At 40.8% G+C, this 20,418-nt stretch overlaps 1 protein-coding gene across 8 annotated transcripts in view; it reads right to left on the bottom strand.

The window, feature by feature from the left end:
• Nucleotides 1-20,418, bottom strand: part of CALD1 (caldesmon 1) — a 194,967-nt gene that overhangs the window by 102,067 nt on the left and 72,482 nt on the right. For 5 of the 8 annotated variants that reach the window (XM_064515456.1, XM_064515450.1, XM_064515486.1 and 2 more), the window contains one exon: nt 13,561-13,654. The exons of 2 other annotated variants lie outside the window; for them this stretch is intronic. The gene's annotated coding sequence lies outside the window, so the exon portion shown is untranslated. Of the gene's footprint in view, nt 1-12,931; nt 12,955-13,560; nt 13,655-20,418 lie in introns of those variants that run through there. One more of the 8 variants, XM_064515478.1, reaches the window with a different exon arrangement.

Here is a 20,418-nt window from a genome sequence, read left to right as displayed (position 1 = left end):
GTAGGGTGACATCTGCATGCAGCAGGATGCAGATGCTCAGTGAAACAAGTGTCCATCTGGGAGCGACGATGGGCAGCACCTCAGCCCTGAACCAGGCTAGAGACAGTGGAGCTGCAGTTGGGGGCAGAAATGCCTGCAGCAGCTGACCACACACACTGAGGTAGCTGCCCAGCAGGCAGCAGTGACTCCCAGCAGGGCAGACTGGTGTCCATCACACCTAGTCCCGGCTCCAGCAGGGAGCAGCTGCCACAGCCCTGGCAATCAGCAGAGGGTCCTGGCTAAGAGCTTCCAGCCCAGGAAGGTGCTGCTCTGTCCAGGCGCAGGAGCATTTCTCCTACTCCAGGACTGGTCAGGAAGTCAGCGGTAGCAGCGCAGCTCTCCATCCTCACCTCTCCACCAAGAGAAGGGTTTCCCCTTCCCAGGTGAGGAGCTGATCAGGGCCAGCAACTCATAACGAGGTGAAGCATCAGAGCTACCTCTCTGCCTCCCTGACTTCTCACCTCTGCTACTATGTGCTCCCACATCCCTTTCATTAGGTGCACATGTCTCATCCTACCCTTGGACCAGCCCTGCTGACCAGCATACCCACAAGCAATATTTCAACAATGCATTGTGTAAACTTATTTGTGGCCAAGTAGGTTTTATGAGCATTTTAGCACTCTATTCACACGCTTTCTCTGCATATCTCAGGTCCAGAATTAAAAAGCTAAGGTAATACCATTAATAAGATGTCCAAGTAAGCCTAAGGTAAAATTCCAACAGCAACATTCACTCGGCCAGACTGCAAACTCCACATGTTTTCTGGAACACATTTTAAAATACAATATCATGATATATTAAGCTACATAGCCATAAAAAGTAATAGAAAATAATATGAAGATACAATGCAGCCAGCTTACTGTGACTTTGTTTTTGTATTTTCAACCTTTTTTCTTTTCCTGTTAAAACGTGCAGTCCTAGGATCCAGCTCTGCACAGTGCTGTGCTTCATAAACTCTAGTGAGAGTTGAGGGCTCTTCATTGCTTCCTCTACTGAACCAGCAATAAGCAGCGATACCAAGTTTTAGTTGTCATCCCCGTATTTTTTAATGAAAAAAGGAATACCAAGAAAAAAACATTCCTAAAGTTCTTCAGTTTGCTAATCTTACTAGCTGTACCTAAAGAGATATTAAGCATTTTGAACCCAACCAGTTCCTCAAGAAGCGATGAATGGTAAATTATGATGGTCCTGTCTATTGCCCTTGAATTTTAATTCATTAACCTTCCCTCCCAGTACCTGTACACTCCATTTGCACAGACAGAATGCATCTCACACCATGATAGACACACTGCAGCTGAAAGTCAAGTTGGGAGAACATCGTGGAAATCTGCGGAACTACACCAAGAATGAAGCCAGCTACATAAATTTCTACAGGGCTTTTCCAGTTTGCACTTTCTATATCGCTTTAACAAACGAAAGCCAGCTTGTTCTAGCCAAGTACCTGTATCAATTAATCTCTAATGAGCAGCAGCTCTTTGTCATTTTCACTGAGAACTGAGGCATAAGGTCCACCTTATGGTGGCCTTAAGGCACCACAAAAGAGAAGCACATTAAATCATCTGCCTTTTTGAAGTTTGCATCCCAGACCCCTCTGCATGCCAAACGTAGCCAAGAGCAAGGACACACCGAGACTTCAGTGTCACCAAGCCAGAGGGCCCAGTATCTGTGAGGCTTTGTTACAACAGAAAACAAGAAGACTGGCAACATAAGGCACTTGCACCCTGGGCATCAGCCAGCATAACATCTGACACAGCAAAATTACAGTATTTCCAGTTCTCCTTGTAGGGCTCGCACAGAGCTGTTGTTAAATAATCTTGACAATAATCTGACTGCAGTCTAGACATTTATGCACAAACACTTGTAGCCAGCAAATATGGTGACAGCAATACATTGCCTATCAGTAACGTTGTATGGGACTGTGTATTGCTTAGCACAGCAGGGGACCAGCATCGCCAAAAGCCTTCAACAGAGCCTGGCTCAGAGTCAATTAAAGAAGATAGGTGAGGCCTGACAGTATCCTGTACACTTCATACTGAGAGCACACAGGCATACGCACCTACTTTGCATGAATGTGACAAGGGAAAGTTACATTTAAGCACTGTATCAAGTCAATAAATTTTACAGTTGTTTAATTTTTTTAGGAACGGTGCCTCAGACAATGTCTGTGTGGTCCAGAAAGGAAAATGTTTAAATTTCCTTCAAAAAATAAATGAAAAAAAAAATCTCTTAATCATGCATTATTTGCTACCTTTCCCTGCGACCTCTGCCCTCGGGATCCAAAATCCCAGCGGGTGCTCCTCCAGCCTCCTGCCTTGCTGTAAGCATTAGGTCTGTCCAGTTCAGAACAAGAAACAGAGCACACAGGGCTGGTCACATGTTGAGTCCTGGACACTGAATGCACACAAAGCGCACTTTGCACAGTCGAACTAGGAAAACAGACTGTGATTACTAAGCAAATTATTTTTCATATAGACACTGATCAGTCACCTCACTTTTAGTCATGGACTATCTAGCAAATTCTGCTGAACTCTGCCTTCAAATCTTATACCTTTGTCAAAATGAAGAAAGCAGAAACATTTGAAGTTACGACTGCCACGGGCTCTCAGGCCTCCTGACGGTGGATGCTGCAGAAGCCAGAAGAACTCATGGCTTGACAGAGAGAGGTAGAGTACAAGGAGAGAGACAATCTCTGCAAGGATAACCTCGTCAACATGTGGAGAAGGAGCTCAAGGCAAGGCCAGGAAAAGAAGTCTGAGGAAAGAAATAGAAACTGGAAAAGGAATACAGACAAATAAAGGATATTATTAATTTAAAGGATTCCCTAAATACAAAAAAGAGGCTGATCAGCAGTTAAAGCTTTTCTCTTTTGCTTTTCCAATGCTGAGAGTAATTGAAAACACAAGACATACTTTCTGATGTACCCTTACTTTTTAGGAACAAACAATATAAATGATAGGCAGCTAACGCTACACTTGAAGTTTGCACTCCGTCTCATCCATATACCCTCATACAAAGCCAGGTGAAAAACAAACCACAAACACTTAAAGTCACATAAAATACATATGCAATATACCCTAAAGCACCTATTAAATGATACCCCTGGCAAGACACCCCAAACAAAGATCCACACAAAGATGGTGCCAGTTTTTCTCCTGGCAAAGGAGTGCTGCAGAAGCCTCACTGGCACAAACATACCATACTTCTTGCAAGTGGTGATTGCAAATAAAATGGTCTGCCCAAAGCAAAGTATTGCACAGAGAACACCTATGGTTACACAGTCTGAAGGATAAGCACATAACATCAGACAGGGCACATATTAGCGGCAGATCTGAATTTATACCACCTATACTACTGCTGCAAGCCCATATTTTTCTGGCATTGTACATAAAACAAATCAGACAGAAATATCTTTGGAGATGACTAAGCAGTTTCTTGGTTTCGATTAAGTCCCAAAAAGCAGTCCTGCCAATTTATTAATATTTAAGTTTCTACAACTTAATATGAACTCAGTTCCAAGAACTACATAGGTCTCCTTAAAGCATGTGTAGCAAGAGTCAACACTGTGCCAGCTGGCAGATTAAACAAGCCATTAAAGTAGGCTCCTACTGAATTTAAAGGATTGTTTTTCATCTTTTCCCTCTCTATTCCTCTACATCCAGATGTATTATTTAGAGAATATTTTCCAGTCCCAGTAAGAAAAGTAAAAGAAATGCCCTTGGCACTTGATGAGTTTTTCCTCCAATGTGGTCTCCTGCTGCACTTGGAATTTATTCCATTACTGTATGGCTTGCAATGGTCCCAAAATACCTTTGACTGTATGAAGAGATGGGAAGAGGGTGTTTGGGGTAGGTATGATTCTTCATTCAAAAGCAGAGGCAGTCTAGGGGATTGATCTTTATGGGTGTTTTAGTTTAGACCACAATTATCACTGCATGCTACCACATAACGCATGCCCTGCAGGCCCTCGTGCAGGAAACCAGTGGTATTACTTGTATGTTATATTTGGGAAAAGTGGAGCACACTGGGATTAAGGACAAAGTCAACACCAGCCTGGAACGTCTGGGCAGAGAAGCTCCAGTTGCTCTGCATTCTCCAAGGTACTTCTCCAGCAATGTGCAGAAATCTGGGGTAAAACCCTGTGAATTCCTAGAACTGAGGCTTTCAGCATAACCTTTGTCCTTCAGAGGTTCAAATGCTTATTTGAATTTTGTTAAAACTATCTGAACTTCATGAGCTAGCATTATCCAAGGAAAAAATGAGTGCAGAATAAACTGTGGTATTCAGCCACCCCTAGAGTAACCTGAAATGGTCTTTCAGATGAAACCTTCAAAACCTCAGGGCTATATCTGCTCCTTGTGGGAATTTCGTATTGACTAAAACTACAGGCAACTGAAGGAGGAGCACTGGCTTTTTAAAAGCCTTGAAAATAATTTTATAAATATTGAAATAGGAAAAAAAACCACCTAGTCCTCCCTCAGTATTTCAGTTCCTAGGTAGTAAAATGAGTTCAGTCTCATAAACTGCTACTGAATTAGAAAACAAAAAGGCCTTAAAAACAAGTATAGGCACACAGCCAGAGGCTGAGATAATCAGCTTTGGAGCTTGAATGTGACTCAGAGCATATCCTTCCCCAAGAGTAATAAGCCCCTCCAGGCTCCCACTCAGGCCTTGTCTGGGCCCACAAGGCAAGAAGGTCCTCCACTCCCTCACAGATCCAGCAAGAACCTTAGTCCAAGCAACGACCTCAGAATTTGGCTCAAACGGTTCGATTTATGAAAGTTGTTTTGGGGTCACACACCTTCCTTGCCCTCTTCTTTAGGGGCAGCTTAATTCTTAATTGTATAAAGCTAAAGTGTAAAAACTGTATTTTGCATGTGTTCTTTGTTTCTAATACACGATATCCGTAAGGGGACTCCCTTGCTTGGCTAACAGTCGGGATTCATTAGACCTTTTATGATGATTCTTTCTGGTGTGCAGATATATGATGAATCTCAGATGTTTAAATAGCATATAACAGTGCTCCATTGACCTTGCTGAGTACAGTTGGAGGGAAAGAAAGGTAATTTTCCTCAAAGAAATGTTAAAAATGTGTCTCCACTATAGCACAGATGCAGAGGATAAAGAAACTCCAGAGGGATTAAAATATTTTAGATTAATTTGGAAGAAGGCCACATTGTGTAAAGCCTGGTTAGTTTGGGCCTTTCCAATTCCTCGCCATATAAACAAACCCATTTAAACTGCATTTGTTAGAAGGAATGTTTTAAAAAAAAATCTCCCAAAGTAGTTGTAACTCAAATGACCTCCAGTTCTGTATTCTCTTCTTACTGCCTAAAGAACAAACATATGTACAATATATTGTAGCCAGAGTTTGTGCAGTTGCTGCATGATTCATACTGCTTGAAAATTAAGTCATTTAAGTAAAGGGATTCTGATCCCCTCAAGCAAAGTTTTAAAACTTAAGCAAGGCTAGATCTGGTTGGTTCTTGAGCCTGCTTAGATCTGAAGACAACCATTGCTTACAGACAGACTTTCCTCCATCAATATAAGCATTATTCTAATAGATAGTCCTCATATTTTGAGGGATGCATCCTAGTTTCCCTGCCTTTGTGGGAATGTGGTCATCTGCAGTTTGGTTTTTTTTAATAAGAAGAGTATGAATATCTTTGCTTTGAGACAGATTTCAGCAGCTTTTACTAACACCTCACAGCTACTATCAAGGCAACTAATTGAGAACTAACCTAGTATTCAATGTGCCAGCGTCTGGCAGAAGGAAGTCCTTAATGTTTACTCACTTTCAAGACCAAGTTTTGCCTTTTTTACTCACACTGAATAGTGGTTTTGTCCTCAGAGTCTCCAAAGAGAGCTCACAGAGTATGGTATTAAATAACCATAGAAAGTAAGCAGTTCCTGACCCTCATGAGTTAAGCAAGATGAAACACAAAGAAGGAATATGATGGCAGCTGTGAGCCACCCAGAGGGGTAACAGCACGAAAAGGACTGTGAGCCATTTTGCATAATCAGCATCTACAAAACAGCAGGCACTTAAAGAAAAGGGACTTTCCTTATCATAAACCATAAATCCCCGAGCAACTTGACAAGAGGAATACCCACCCTCCTCTCTGTCACATGGATGAAGAGTGCTCTCCACTATTCCCATTCCTCCTTGAGTTCTTGAAGTTATATCCAAGTGTTTGGCTGTAATTCAGTCACTGCGCAAATTCCTCTCCCCTCAGAGGACATAAAGCAGCTGGCCAGCTGAGGACAATATATGGCCTGCTCCCTCCCAAATGCCCAAAGGAGCCAACATCATTTCACCACTGAATGTAGCGTGGAGTGGAACATGGCAACTTTAATAAAGTTCAGAACAATAGAACTCAACAGTTTAGAATATAAAATGAGGGGAAATGTTATTTTCATTACAAGTAATGTAATTACAGAGAATAAAGAAGTAAACTTAAATTCTGAGATTTAAGGTCTAGCATCTCTTCTCTTATTAAAGTTATTATGAGATCTCCTGACTATGATATTGTAGGAGGCTATGATGTAATTCATGGTTATGACATCATAGCTGTACAATTCAGCTCTCTGATGAGAACTTCCGTGGCTACTATAAGTCTGATAGCACATCACTGCCTTGCTACAATGCTAGTGGTTAAAATTTGCCATGTGATCTTTTTCCTGTTGATAGTTACTGCACATTAGCAATAAACATATTCTCCAGCATCTCCAGCGCATTATTTTGATTGTGTCTATCACCAGCCCTGTGCTTCCATACTCAGCCTGGCTGCAGGAATAGAAGAGATACAGTCTACTCTCTTTGGAGATACTCCAGGTTTTCAGAGATACAGCCAGAACTAGAAAGCTGTCCAAGGGGATTTTTATCATCAAAAAAATCAGCTCAGAATGTAGAACTTCTTGTAGTCAGTATTTGTTCTTTAAATGTCATGTATGGACCTTTGTTTGTTGACATACCACTCTACACACTCATGAAAACAAGATGTTCTCTAGGCCCTTAGACTTTCCCGGTAAAGCAGATTTTAAATAAGTGCTTCACATAATTTCGGAAACAGATGTTAGATAGTAAAATTGCATATTTGCAAGAGAAATGGCCAAGACCTACTTACTAGCACTTGGAATTTTCTATTTTGTGCTTTACTTCAGTACCAGCAATGGATGAAGAACACAACAGCTATTAGAACCCTAACTTTCATCTGGAAATGTATTTATTTTTAAGCATATGTTACTCCAAGAAGTTTATGAGTAGAAATTAGTATTTTGCAACATGCTTAACTCTTCCATTTCATCCATATGCCTGCTACAGTTCTAGGTCCATATAGCCTACCTTTTCTGAATCTTCAGTAGGATTTGGATTTTTCCATTATACCATCTCCCACAGCAGCTTATACAGAAGCTTCTCTACTCCTCATACAGAGATATGCAGGGTTTGTATGATAATTTCTGCTGTGACCAAAATATCATTTCAAGTCATTCTAACTTCCACCTGTCTGAAATAGAAATTATGCTCTGCAGCAAGTTTCCCACCTTCATGCTAGTGATGTCCTCTTTCCTTTGAGGAGCACCACTTACAGCTGGGAAGGAGCAATGCCCTTCATATTGCTCCAAGTTCAAAAGTCAGTGCATGGCACCTTAAAAAAAAAATAAAACAGCTCTGAAAGGTACCTCTTTTTAGATGCTTTCTTTTTCAGTTTAGCATTAGCAGTGATAACCACTAGTCTAAGAAAGTCTGTAAGCTATTCAGCCTAAATATTGCTTCTCTTAGTAGTTCTAGCATAAATTCAGGGCCTCTTAGTACTCCTAGTTAGACACCAGTGTACTAATAACATACCCTCACTCTTAATATTGCTTCTTTCCTGAATGATTCAATTGGAGTATGTTTGTTACATGTAGTAATAATTTTTTAAAACTTACCAATGATTTACTGGCTCTGAAGTCAAGCAGCAGAAGAAAGATTAACTCAATTGCTTAATAAATCACATTGTTTCAGTTTAGTTGCATTCTACAGCCTACTTTATGTGGTCTGAGGTAGTCAGAGGTAATGTTATGGCCGTAGAAACACAGCAGGGACACAAATATATAGGGACGTAAAATCACCCAAATGGCTTTTTTGCTCAGAACCATCTCAGTGTGTTATTAGTTCTGGCACCAAGGCGAGCCCTCAGCTGCTTCCGCACAGAGCTCCTCAGGTGCATCAGTCGTGTGTTTCCTGTGCTCTGGGCTCCCCGGCACCAGACTGGCTCGGGCATGGCACCAGACTGGATTTGGCAGGGAAGCTGTGAACAGCCACGTAGCACCACGACGGAGTTACGGCCCAAGATGTGACTGCACAAAGCTGGCTCTGGCATCCCTGCATCTGGGTCATGATTAATCCACTGCCTCAATAAACTGTACTCTGTTAATGCTATCAAATAATCAGCTGTTGGTTATTAGTTTTAGACAAATGCATGGAATAAAAACTCCAGCAAGTTCTAGTAAGCAAAAAAATAACTGGTGGGGCTCAATGAATAAAAATAATTAATGGACCTAAATTTCATTTTGAGATTTGTGGTTTCTTTTTCGCAGATTTTTCTCAGGTTTTCCCATTCAAAGTTTTCTTTGTAAAGAAAAGAGTCCTTGGTTTTAACACAAGGCAAAAACATGACAGTGAGATTTGTCTTTCAATGATAAAACTAGCAAAAATGCAATACTTATGTTTGAAAAACATCAGCAAAAAGCCCCCCAAGCTCCACGAACATGTTGCAGACTGCACGTCACATAACTAAGGACTACAATTTTTTCCCCGAGGCTCCCACATTTAACAAAGGGAAAGACTACTTTCAACAAAAGATGCTATTCTAGCTATGTGCCCTTTTACCCTGTCAGAGAAACAGCTGGTATCATAAAGTCACAGCTAATTTGTATCATGTCTGCGTTAACAGTCAGATTCAGTTTCTATCAAACTTTCACAGTTGGACTAATACCACTTGATGGATGACAGTTTTTCTTACCTCCCTTCTCAAAACATATTTAAACATTGCCCCCACATAAACCCCCCCATATTCAAAATACAAGTGGAATGCTTTAACATGTTTCATATAACAAAAATATACGAAAATTTATAACAACGAAGTTGAAGAAAAAAAAATCCTAAAGAAGAAGGATGAGAAAATTACACCAGCAGTTCTGAAGTTGTGTGACAAGAAAATAGAGCTGTAAGACAGACATGTGGGTACCAAGTGTAGTGGAAAAGAATTTTCTCTTAAAAAGGAAGAAAAAAAATCCCTTGCCTCAGGTAATCTCTTGCTGTTTGGGGTATCTGTTCTCCTAAAAAAATGTCAGTCTGCCTGCAGAGACTCTCAGGGCTTTTTCAAGGTCAGCACTCAAGCAATTCAGGGAAGGCCAATTTCTTTCTTTGTTTTTAATTTTTTTAAGGGACCTGTTTCTCTTTTACGCTACTAAATGTCATCTACTCTCATTTTAAGATCCCTGAAGCAAAATGCTTGTACTGTGTAAAGGGACTGTAGTGAAAGTGAGAGTCAGGCCAAAGACTTAACAGCTCCAAACCCACAGCACTCGTGTGCAAAAGAACTGCAAAGATCAGGCTCTTCTTGGAAAACAGACATAGGGGAATTTCCAGAAATTGGGAGTTCAAACTCAGTTCAGATAAACATCTAACTGGGCTGGTGCACTTCTAAGACTACCCTCCACAGCACCTGAGTCTACAGCATTAGTTTGAGAAAAGATGTCCTTTTGAGATTTTAGCTACTTCCTGCTTCCAGATGATCTAAAAGTATTTGACCAAGCCTCTTTCATCCCATGATCAGAAAACATTATAGTAATGTATGCAAGGAAAATCTCCCAACGTCTTGGGAAGTAGGGAAATAGTCTTTTTTTTTAATGCTGCACATTATAATGGTTATCAGGGTTCTGAACAATCGGCCCCATCTCTCTGAAACAGCTCAGGCTGCTCCATAAACTGTAACTACTACAAGTGAACAACATCCCTGGCAAGTTCAAAGCATCAGTATTTCAGTTTTAAAGTGACAGGAGAGGTTATCGTGACTGAGCTGAGAAAGAGCAGTCATCAATGAAGACCGAAGACTTGCAGCGCCCAGCCTCTCTCCCCCTCAGCGTGCACATATCCTGCCTTAGAAGGTTAATATCACACAGAAGACAGTAAGATACAGCTTCTGCTGTGCCTAAGCTGTGCTTGGCACTGCTCTCCAAAGGACTGCTTGCCAGATAACGGAGCCAAAACGCAGCATGCTCCTGCCACATCCTCTCCAGCGAGCTGTATCTACTCTCTACCTACTGGGAAGATGCAGATAATCAACTCTGCTCCCTTCACTCCGAGCGCAACAGTGAGTCTGCCCCTACATATGATCTTCATGCTTATTCTTTTTTCTTCTCTCTCTCTTTTTTTTTTTTTTTTTTTTGTTCTTAAACTTCTATCTGGCAAACCTTGGTTTATTAGAAGCAGATTGCTCTTCTCACACTCAGTGTGTCAGTTTTACAATTCCTAGGTGGTGTAATTCCTGGAAAATAAAAAATGTTCTTCATCCAAAATTTTGGATGAGTCACAGCAGGTTTACTTGTTTTGGTTCACCCTTAAATGAAGCATAACTTTCTATATCTAAAGGATGCTCTGCTCTTCTTTGTTTCAGCCGCCTATTAGCTGCATATTTCTTTCAAGCAGTCAGACTTTATTAGCAAATGATACCCTCCAGTTGGGACTCAGCAAGCAGTGAAAGGCAGCCATCACATTTTCATGGGACTGTGAATTGCGTCAGGAAGAACAATGTTATTACTTCTTGAGCCTGCTCTCCTGGTATTAAACTAAACAAAACCCCAAACAGTTGGCCTTAACACCTCTTCAAGAACATAATGCTACACAAAAACCACCAGGTTCTCATCTCTCACAAGAGACCTTTTACCAAAAAATGCCCCGGCCATGAATAGAGGTCACCTTAAGTCCCAGAACCTACTGGGAAACTCAGGCTGCTAAACTATACCCAGTTTCAGCACATCCTGACTGATGGAGTTGAGGCAAGATCTGGTGCTGCATCTCCTCTTCCAAGCCACAAAGACAGATCAGAGAAGGAAGACCCTACACACACCCTGGTATAACTTATCACAAAAAAAAACCTATAGAAAACTAGCCATCAGAGGCTATTCAGAAATGTTTTCAGTCTAAAATATTTCAGAAAAGAACTGACCAAACTCTTTCATACAGAGTGCTTCCTAACAGTGAGTATCTTGACTTTTAACAAAATATACATTTCCAAGGAAGATTAAACCAATCATCGTTAACCAGTCCCTTTGAACTTTAACCATATAAGGCATCACTGTGTTGTGACAGCAATTTATATAAGCATGTCTCAGTTTCTCTTCAAAACTCTGACCTGGCTATATTCAAGAATTAACCAACAGAAGAGTTACAGGACTGTCACATCAATACCAAGCTATATTAATGCATTTTATACAAAGGCAAAGACATGTGCCTTGTTTCCAGTTCTTCACTGATATTTTGTTCATTTTTATTCCTTTCGAAATGAGTGTATTGGTCTACATAGTTTGTTTTAATAATTTTCTAAAGGCAACTACAGGCTTTTTCCATAGTATTTTCTTTCATGTCTTCTAAAGATTATCTTCCCATCTGTCCAGATTTACAATGGGAAGAGAAGGTTAATTGTGGAATGTATCATCAGATTTTGCCTTTTTTTCCTTCTTGACAGAATTCTTCTCCCATTTCAACAAGTGCTGTACAAACACAATGGGACTTTAGCATGAGACAGATTAAGCTCTCCTTGTGCTCTCCACTTGAAGTAGATGAATGAGTCACTGAGGGACAGATTTTTGGATGCACTTGATGCATCAAAATAAGGCACTGGCTCAGAAATACACTGAAGTGCAGATGTCAGTTTTGAGCAGCCGAAGAGTCTTGTTGAAATGCCACAGTAGCACGCCTAGACACGTCTACCACTCCAGTAGCCAAGCTGTCAGAGGAACTCTGGAGGGCAGTCACTGATCTCTGAATGTCTCATCATAAGCACAGGGTAGAGCACTTGCATGTCTGATCCCACTCTCTTTTGGAAACCATGGCCTTAATCTCCTTGGCTTAGATTTTTAAGATATTTAGGTACATCACAAATGCACCCAAGGAAGCATATAGGAGCCTAAATTCAGTGATCTCACTGGAAGAAGTGTTTTATGGGAAATTTTATCTTGTTCTGAATCAGAAAGAAATCATAATTTTGGAATATCAAAATTTCCCACAAACTGGAAATCCCAGACTGTGTCTGGCTCCAGTCTCAAATACTCCCTAAGAGCTCAAAAAAATACAGAACTCAGAGCAATCAGGGCAGAGAACAGCCTGCAACAATTATCAGTCCATTCAGCACTTACACAAACCTTCTCAGAAGTGTAGGTAAAGTTAAGTTTGCTTCCCCAAGGACGATGACAAAAACAACTAAAATGGGCCCAGACCCAGCATTCCTGACTGGGGGGAGGCTGCCTGAGATGAAAAGAAATGCAACCAGCGCTCAGCCTCCAGCCCAGTCACTGTCTTCCTCCACACTGCTCTAGCCAGAAAGCAGCGAATAGGGCAGAGGTACAAAAGAGGGTCAGCCACACAGAGAGTGTGGTCACTCATTAGTGGGAATAAGAAACTCACTGTACTCTGAGTTAACTGAGGATGCCGGTATCTAAGGCAGCTGCCTTGACCGCAGTGCAATATTTCTAACCCCATCAGTCTGCTGTCATAAGTACTGCTTTAACTTAAAGCCAGTCCTCAGTTTCTCTCCAGTCTGGAATTTCCTTATACCAAAGGGTTGTAGTTTACAGACATTAGAAACATTTCTTTTAACTGGTTTGTGAGCCCTTTCGGGGCACTCACTTGCTCTGTTGTTCTAGAAGTGAAGTGGGAGAAAAATGTTTGCAAAAAATGTCTCCAAGTCTTCTATGTTGTAAATAGCCAGTAAGCACAGTTACTTGGACCTCCCATATTCAAACAGACCCGTCAGAGCCTGCTTGCTCTAAAAAGAAGAGAAAATACAATAGGACAGTAACACCACCAATACCTGAGCTTAACACACAAGTAAATATGACTTAAGGTGCACATTGCAAGCAGAAAACTTGCTGAAATCCAACAGAGAAATAGATACAGCTGTAAAAAAAGAAAAAAAAAGAAAAAAAAAAGCCATGCGTTCGCAAAATGAGCATTGTAAAATTCCAAGATTTTTGATTTGAAAACAAAATTCAAAATAAAATCTTTTCAATCTGCTACCAGTTCTGAAGAAAGTAGTCTGTGGCAACAATGACTCCAAAGGAATAACAGTCAAGGGTCTAACTGCTGTCCACTGAAGGCAGAGCTGTCCATTGACTTTCAGAGGGATTTGGATTAGCCCCCAAAGAAGCAAGCAAACACACAGGAGAAAACAAACCCTGATATTAAAAAAGGAATATAAAAAACTTCTGAATTTCACTAGCAAGGAAATCTGAGGCAAGTACTTTAATCATACTCACAGGAAGGCAATCAGAGGAAATACTCTGATCCTTTCAGTAACAAACTAGCTGCTGATGAATTCAAAATGATGACTCCAGACACTAGAGGTGATCACTGTGGAGAAATCAAAGAGCAAGCATTGTTTAGCAATGGTATAGTTACTGCACACATGAAAAAAAAAAACCAAATCACTCATATCATTCATATGCCTTTGGTAGTCTTCTTTAGCAAAGCCTCTACAGAGATTTTTTTTTTTAAAGAGTAGAATAAAATGCAGCAAATTTTTGCAAGAGACAGAGAAAAAACACTATCAAAAGCTCTATAAGCTAGAGTTTGACAAAGCAGACTTGGAATTCCCAAAAGCTCTCAGTGGAGTCTCTCGCTAAAACCTCTTTAAGAAGTAAAGCTGATATGGGCTAAGCAGAACATTCTCTTGTGGTTAGTAAGATATGAAGCAAAGAATCAAACTAGCTGGTGAGTTTCCACAACAGAGCAAAGTTTCCAGTGCAACTCCCTAAGGATCTATACTGGGACTTGTGGTGTTCAACATGTTCAGAAGTGCTCTGCAAAAGCAGATGAATAGTAACAAGAACAAAGTCTCCAGATGATACTAAACTATTCATTACAATAAAATCTAAAGTCAGTGCAACGAGCCAGGGAAATTGTTCACAATAACGAATTTCTAGGGCAGACTGAATTCAGTGTTCATAAGTAGAAGTACAGGGGGAAAAAACAACCAGATAAATCTGTACGTACACAGTGATCAACTCTAAATGAGACAATATCACTCAGCAAAGAGATCTTGGAGTCTGAGAAACTGCTCTCTGAAAATACCAGCTAACCAGTCAGCAGTTATCAGAAGGTAAGTTAAAAATTAGGGGGGGAAAAGCACAATTTTTGTTTTATCTAGGTCACACATAAACATACAGCATACCTACTTTCTCGTTTTTGCATGAAGTTGTGGTTACCCTGTCTCAAGAAGCCACCCAAGGAAGGACACCAATAACCATCAGAGCTATGGCACAGTTCCTAGCTAGGAGGCTATGCAGAGCATGACTTTTGCATTTGAAAGAGAGAGGTAACTGAAGCAGGATATGAGAAAGACCTCTACTTGGTCAGAGACTCACCACACTAAAAATAAAAAATGCAAGCTTTCTTCAGAGAGCCTGCACAGTCCATTATTTTCATACCCAAGCATCTCCATATAGAACATCCTGTTGCCAATATGGTATACAGATGAAATAGATGATTTAAAATTACTGAAGCTTATTGTAAGTAATTTAGGATCAGAGCATGAGAGCATATTTGTATTAATATCTGGTTATTCAGAGGACACTCTCACTGACCTTTTGGAACTCTTGATGTAAATGACTGTTCAGCAACTTCAGAAATGGTTTCCAGAGTCTGGTCGCTAGGTTTTATAGACAGACACCTGTCGGTGGTTTACATTATTGAAAGCTTTGGGCTGGTCAAAGCCAAGATTTTGATTCATTCCATTATAAGTTTTAATATCAGATTCAAAAGAGATCAGAATCCCCTTTTGGTGCTTAGTAAGCATTACTATACATATACCACACCACAGAGAAAAGCGGTGTGAGGGGACATCCCTAATAATCAAGATCTGAAAAGAGCAGCCAAGAGCTTCCCATCATCTTCCTTTCACTGGTTACTCCTGCTTATAGAGAGAGCAGACTGGGCTCTATCAGTCCATAGAGCTCTGACTCATATACAGTTTGAAAGCCCTTCCAGGTTACTGAGTTCACTGAGACTTTTCCACTGCTCTGAAAAGTTGACTTTGCCTATTTCTATTTGCTTAGTGTGCACCACAACTCTCAGCAGGAATAGCTGGATGACATTCAGATCATGCACTACAGGAGTTTCTGGGTCTAAAAGGCTTTCGCTGCTTCAGACTGTTTGCTTTCTTCCAACCTCTTCAAGATTTTTAAAACTGAAGACAGCCCCATGAAAGAGTCTCCTTTTCTTTCCCACATTGTTACTAATATTCAAGTCGCACCGTCCTCTTCTGCTATTCTCCTTGTATTCATTCTGTCCTAAAGCAACATTTTTTTGAATTGAGCTCAACATAATTTATAATATCAATAAAATGACTGAAATATGTTCTCTCGCTATTTGCCATCCAGAAGAACTTCCATCACACCACAATTCCACTGTGAAATGACTATAAAGGGCTAAGAACCAAACAGGAACTTTCCACACAACTTGAGCATGAAGGAAGTTCAGGTCCAGGTCGGAATCCAGACTTCATAAATCTAAACCCTCCAATCCAAGAAGCATCACTAGGGTTTGGACACATTATGGCTTGTAATGTTCAATGGTAAAAACTGGCAAAAGTTTTACCAGCTCTTCTGTCCTTAGAATTCCCCCAACCATAAACATTAGGTTCATACTCTGCTATCATTCACACAATGGCATTAACAGCACTGCAAACCTAGCCATACACCCAGCACTGCACATTCAAGCACACAGTGGAACTAGGTTCCCAGCATCTATTAACTGCAATTTTAAAAACACAAATGCTTTTATGAAAAGTTCTTTTCAGCTTAAGAAGTGAGGGAATTTTTACTACCTTGACTGTGTAGCTAGGGAAACCAAAGCACAGCTAGGAAAACCAAAACACATCCAGGCCTTCAGAACGTGACCTCTGACACTTAATTGGGTCTTTCAGATGAACAGTATATGCATGCACAAGCACACACATGAAAAAAACATGGTTCCTTCTTACTCTGTTAGTGAATTTGAGTCCATTTCACCAGGTAGCTTTGAATAGAAATAAAGTTACGGAGTCCAATTAACAAAGTTATGTACTGTAGGTGGCCCATTTTATCCACTATTCAGTGGCTAGGGCCTTGATCGGGTTCAGACCTCCTCTCTTCCTGAAGGGATTTCAGCCTACATCTTCCCAAGGGGCACCCTAGCTCTAGGATGTTCTTCTACATTCCTTCCTAAGAGTAAAAGAGGGACTAGACCACATCAGTGTAAGTGTCCAACTAGCTCAGTATCCTGACAGTGGCCGATATCAGATGTTTAGGGTAGAGCATAAGAACAGGAAAAGCATATAATGATGCTTCCCATGAATACTCTCCCAGCCTCCTAGTCATAGTTCGTGACTTCTAGAAGGCAGGTAAGGTGGAATATGCGTATTTACTGTTCTCCATGGCAGCTTTTTTTCCATTAGTATTTCCACTAGCTGTAAACATTCAGTAAAATCCCATAGTAGAGAGATCCACAGCTCACCAAAGTGCTATGTGAAGAAACAATTCACCTTGGAGAATTAAACCTTCATACTAACACTGGAACTCAGCTATGCCACTTCCCAGCTGAATATTCAGTCACCTAATGCATAGTTAGGTGTGGTATGGAAATAGAAAGTGTTTTTCATTGCACCACCCATTACGGAGCAATCCCAAACTGCCCAACAGCAAGGTGGTCAAGAAGCTCTTTTGGAAATAGGACATCTAGATTTCAGTCACAAGTACTTATTTACTCATTTAGAAAAGTGAAATAATATCAGTTGGAGAGTGGGAGCACCATAAAGGACAACTGGAGTGCACTTTGGGCAATGGAGGTAATCCAGTCTTCTGCATTCTGTGTTAGTGACCTATTATAAAAAAGAAGGATTCCTCCTCCGTCCTTTAAATGTAATATTTCATTTCACACTCACACAATGTTTGAGGTTGGAAGGCACCTCTGGAGGTCATCTAGTCCAACCCCCCTGTTCAGCCAGGGTCAGCTAGAGCAGGCTGTCCAGGACCATATCCAGTCAGGTTTTGAATACCTCCAATGATGGAGACTCCAAAACCTTTCTGGGACCTGTTCCCCTCTGGGAACCTGTTCCAATGTTTGATCACCCTTACAGTAAAAAAGTTTTTTGTTATGATTAAATGGAATTTCCTGTACTTCAAGTTGTGTCCATTTCCTCTTGTCCTTTCACTGGGCACCACTGAGAAGAATCTGGCTCCATCATCTTTACTCCCCCACAGCCACAGAGAGTGGCTGTTAACCTGGGATCTCATTCTGGTAGGTTAAATCTAGGGATTTTTGCCAATAGATTTCAGTATTGGCTCTTGTGCAAATTAATTTTTTCACAAGTTATGAAAATGGGAGGAGGAAACCATCTTTAAAAGAAGCAATCTAGGTGAAGTATTTCTTTGTTTATCCATTTCTTCCAGATTTCTTTTTCTCCCTTCAATTTTTATGTCAGGATTGCCATGTAGTTTATTTATATAGGAAGACATTACAGAGGGAGCATTTAAAAAAAAAAAAAAAGCTTTCCAACTTTACCTCAAGGGAGCATTGAAAAAAAAAAACTTTCCAACTTTTCCTCAGATGTTCAATCACTTCTAACAAAGGAGGCTTTTATTATGGTGTTTGGCAGAACCACCATAACAACAGAAGAGGGGCACAGGAAGCCTTGTACTCATCCACTAACATCAAGCAGGTGCCCAAGGAATTTATTTTCTAGGATGACCTAAAAAAGGGGAGGTGGGCTGTCTCCTCATCTCCTGGGAACTGCTCACCTAACCACTTATGTGCAGCTTATCAGTACACAACATCAGAATTTAAAGTAAATAAAAACACCTATTAATTCCCCTGCAACAATACACATGGAAGTTTAATCTTAAAAACCATAGTTAAAGCCCGTTGATTTCAGACTGAGCACACATTTACATGCTCTGTTAAACATGGATGGTTTGCTCTGAGCTCTACTTCCCAGATGGCTGCAGCGATCTCCCAGTTAGGAATTTTTTGGTCAGTGTTACAACTGGGTCTGCAGTGGTATTGTCAAGCCCCAGCATTTGAGGTGCTATACAAACAGCAGGACAAAAAGGTAGTTCTTAGTCCGAAAGACCTTATAAACCAAGTACAAAAGGGATGAATCTACACAGCAGAAATTTCTAATCCAACAGTTCTTCTCAATGTATTTAATATGCTATTATGTTATATATGTTAATATGTTACTTAAAAAGGATTAGAGAGTTCCAGTGTCATCTCAACCTCAGCTGAAGAATGACGACAGCTTCACTGCGGTCCTGTGACCGTTAGGACACAGCCCACAGGTCTTCAATGCAATCTTTAATCTTTCAAACATGTAGCTATATGTATATACTGCTGTTAGTTTTCAAATGATATAAAGCACTCAGCTTAATCTTTCCATGGTCTCATCTGAGGAGGATTTCAGTGACACAAGAAAGTATCAATAAGTACAGATGCACAGGGAAAAAGTGAAATGGAGGAAAAAGTTCCCCACCCCATTCTATTTTCTGTTCATGAACCACACAGGCTGCATAATGTACAGGGCTGATGGTCTCAATAGTCCAGATGTGCTCAGGATCTAGAGGTAAAGAGTCAGAGAAGAGGGAAAGCATGATGTCAGCAGTGCCTCTTCCAGCCCAGCTGCAGACTATACTGGACATGAGGGGCAGGGAGGAAAGAAATCCTTCTCCAACATCCACCCTTTGGCATTCCTCTTGCTGGGAGCCCACTGGACCCCAGTTTTAATCCACTCCCAACCCCGTGGGCATAGCAGTACACAGAATAGTTCTCCAGAGCCAGACTCCAGGGTACCCTATCCTGTATGCTAAGATGCTCAATGAATGTTCTTAACTACAAATTTGAATTAGACTCTATGGGTCTTTAAAATAATGCCAGGCAAGCTAATATACATTAGAGGAGAGTGTTTGTAAAGGAGGAGGATCTGTCTCTTCCCTTCAATCAAACTACTAATACACTAGTAAATAATGACTCATCTGACTTACAAAGTTTCAAGAAATAGCATGCTTCTTCTCAACCCTCTAAAAAATGCCTTACATCGATCTCAGCAGTGAGGCACCACAAGTTTTTCATGAACAATCATCCCCCTCCAGTGACTCTCTCTATAGAAGCTAGCAACTGCAGATATAACAATTGCCTAGATACAGGCTATCATTCAACACATCCCAGCATGAGACAGGAAAGGCAAGAGAATTGCTTCCTAAGGTTAAACACCACAAAAAGGCAAGACTGGATGTAGCTTATGATACTGGGTGGAAGTAGATTGCAAGGTCTTTGCGTGGTTATTCTTGAAAGTACAGGCTAACAAATAAGTGAGGTATGTGTGTATCTGAGCAGATGTGGCTGGAATGTCATTCTCAGCCACACAAATATAGCACTTGCTTCCTTCTTTGGCCATGTTCATGCTACTAAGCAGAAACCATTTGGTAACCACAGAGCAGTGACATTTGCATTAGCAGAAAATCAGACTCCTTGTCTCTTCCTGCTTTCTTCAGCACTTACTGCCCACAGGAATAGACAGAAGGTTGTGTTCTTCACTTGCTCCACACAGAGTCTGATGTTCTCACACAGGCAGTACTCAAGATCCCATGGACATCAGTGGCAACAAAAACAGGCCAAGCTTATTCCAGAATAACCATTTGTTTTCATGTAAGCTCGTCTCCCCAGTAGAGCAGCAAGATGTGCGGCAAGAAACAGCCAACTCAAGAAGGATTTTCCCCTGTTCAGTTGTGATCTGGAAGGGCAAATGCTTTTACATTTTAAAGTCAAAACTTGCCATGTTCCTTTTTGATGACCTGCAAATTGAACATAAGCTCTCCTACATCATTGACCATGGATACAGGTGTGTCTGCTATAGAACATGCTACCAAGGGACATCATTTACTGATAATAAGTCCCAAATTCCTTGCAAATCTACATCTCCTGAGATATCCAGTCAAATGGCTACTGCAAAACTTCCAGAGTATCTGCTACCAGCTGCTGTAACAACTGCAAAATGTGTGGGGTTCATTGTCCCTTTTGGGAAAAGGTTTCAGAATGCTCAGAGATCTGATCCAAATGTTAATAATCCATAAAGAATTAATGCA

The sequence above is a fragment of the Dromaius novaehollandiae genome, chromosome 1 (genome assembly GCF_036370855.1).
Source record: "Dromaius novaehollandiae isolate bDroNov1 chromosome 1, bDroNov1.hap1, whole genome shotgun sequence".
Taxonomy (NCBI): domain Eukaryota; kingdom Metazoa; phylum Chordata; class Aves; order Casuariiformes; family Dromaiidae; genus Dromaius; species Dromaius novaehollandiae.
Note: the sequence above shows the minus strand (reverse complement) of the source record. Positions and strands in the feature narration are given on the sequence as shown.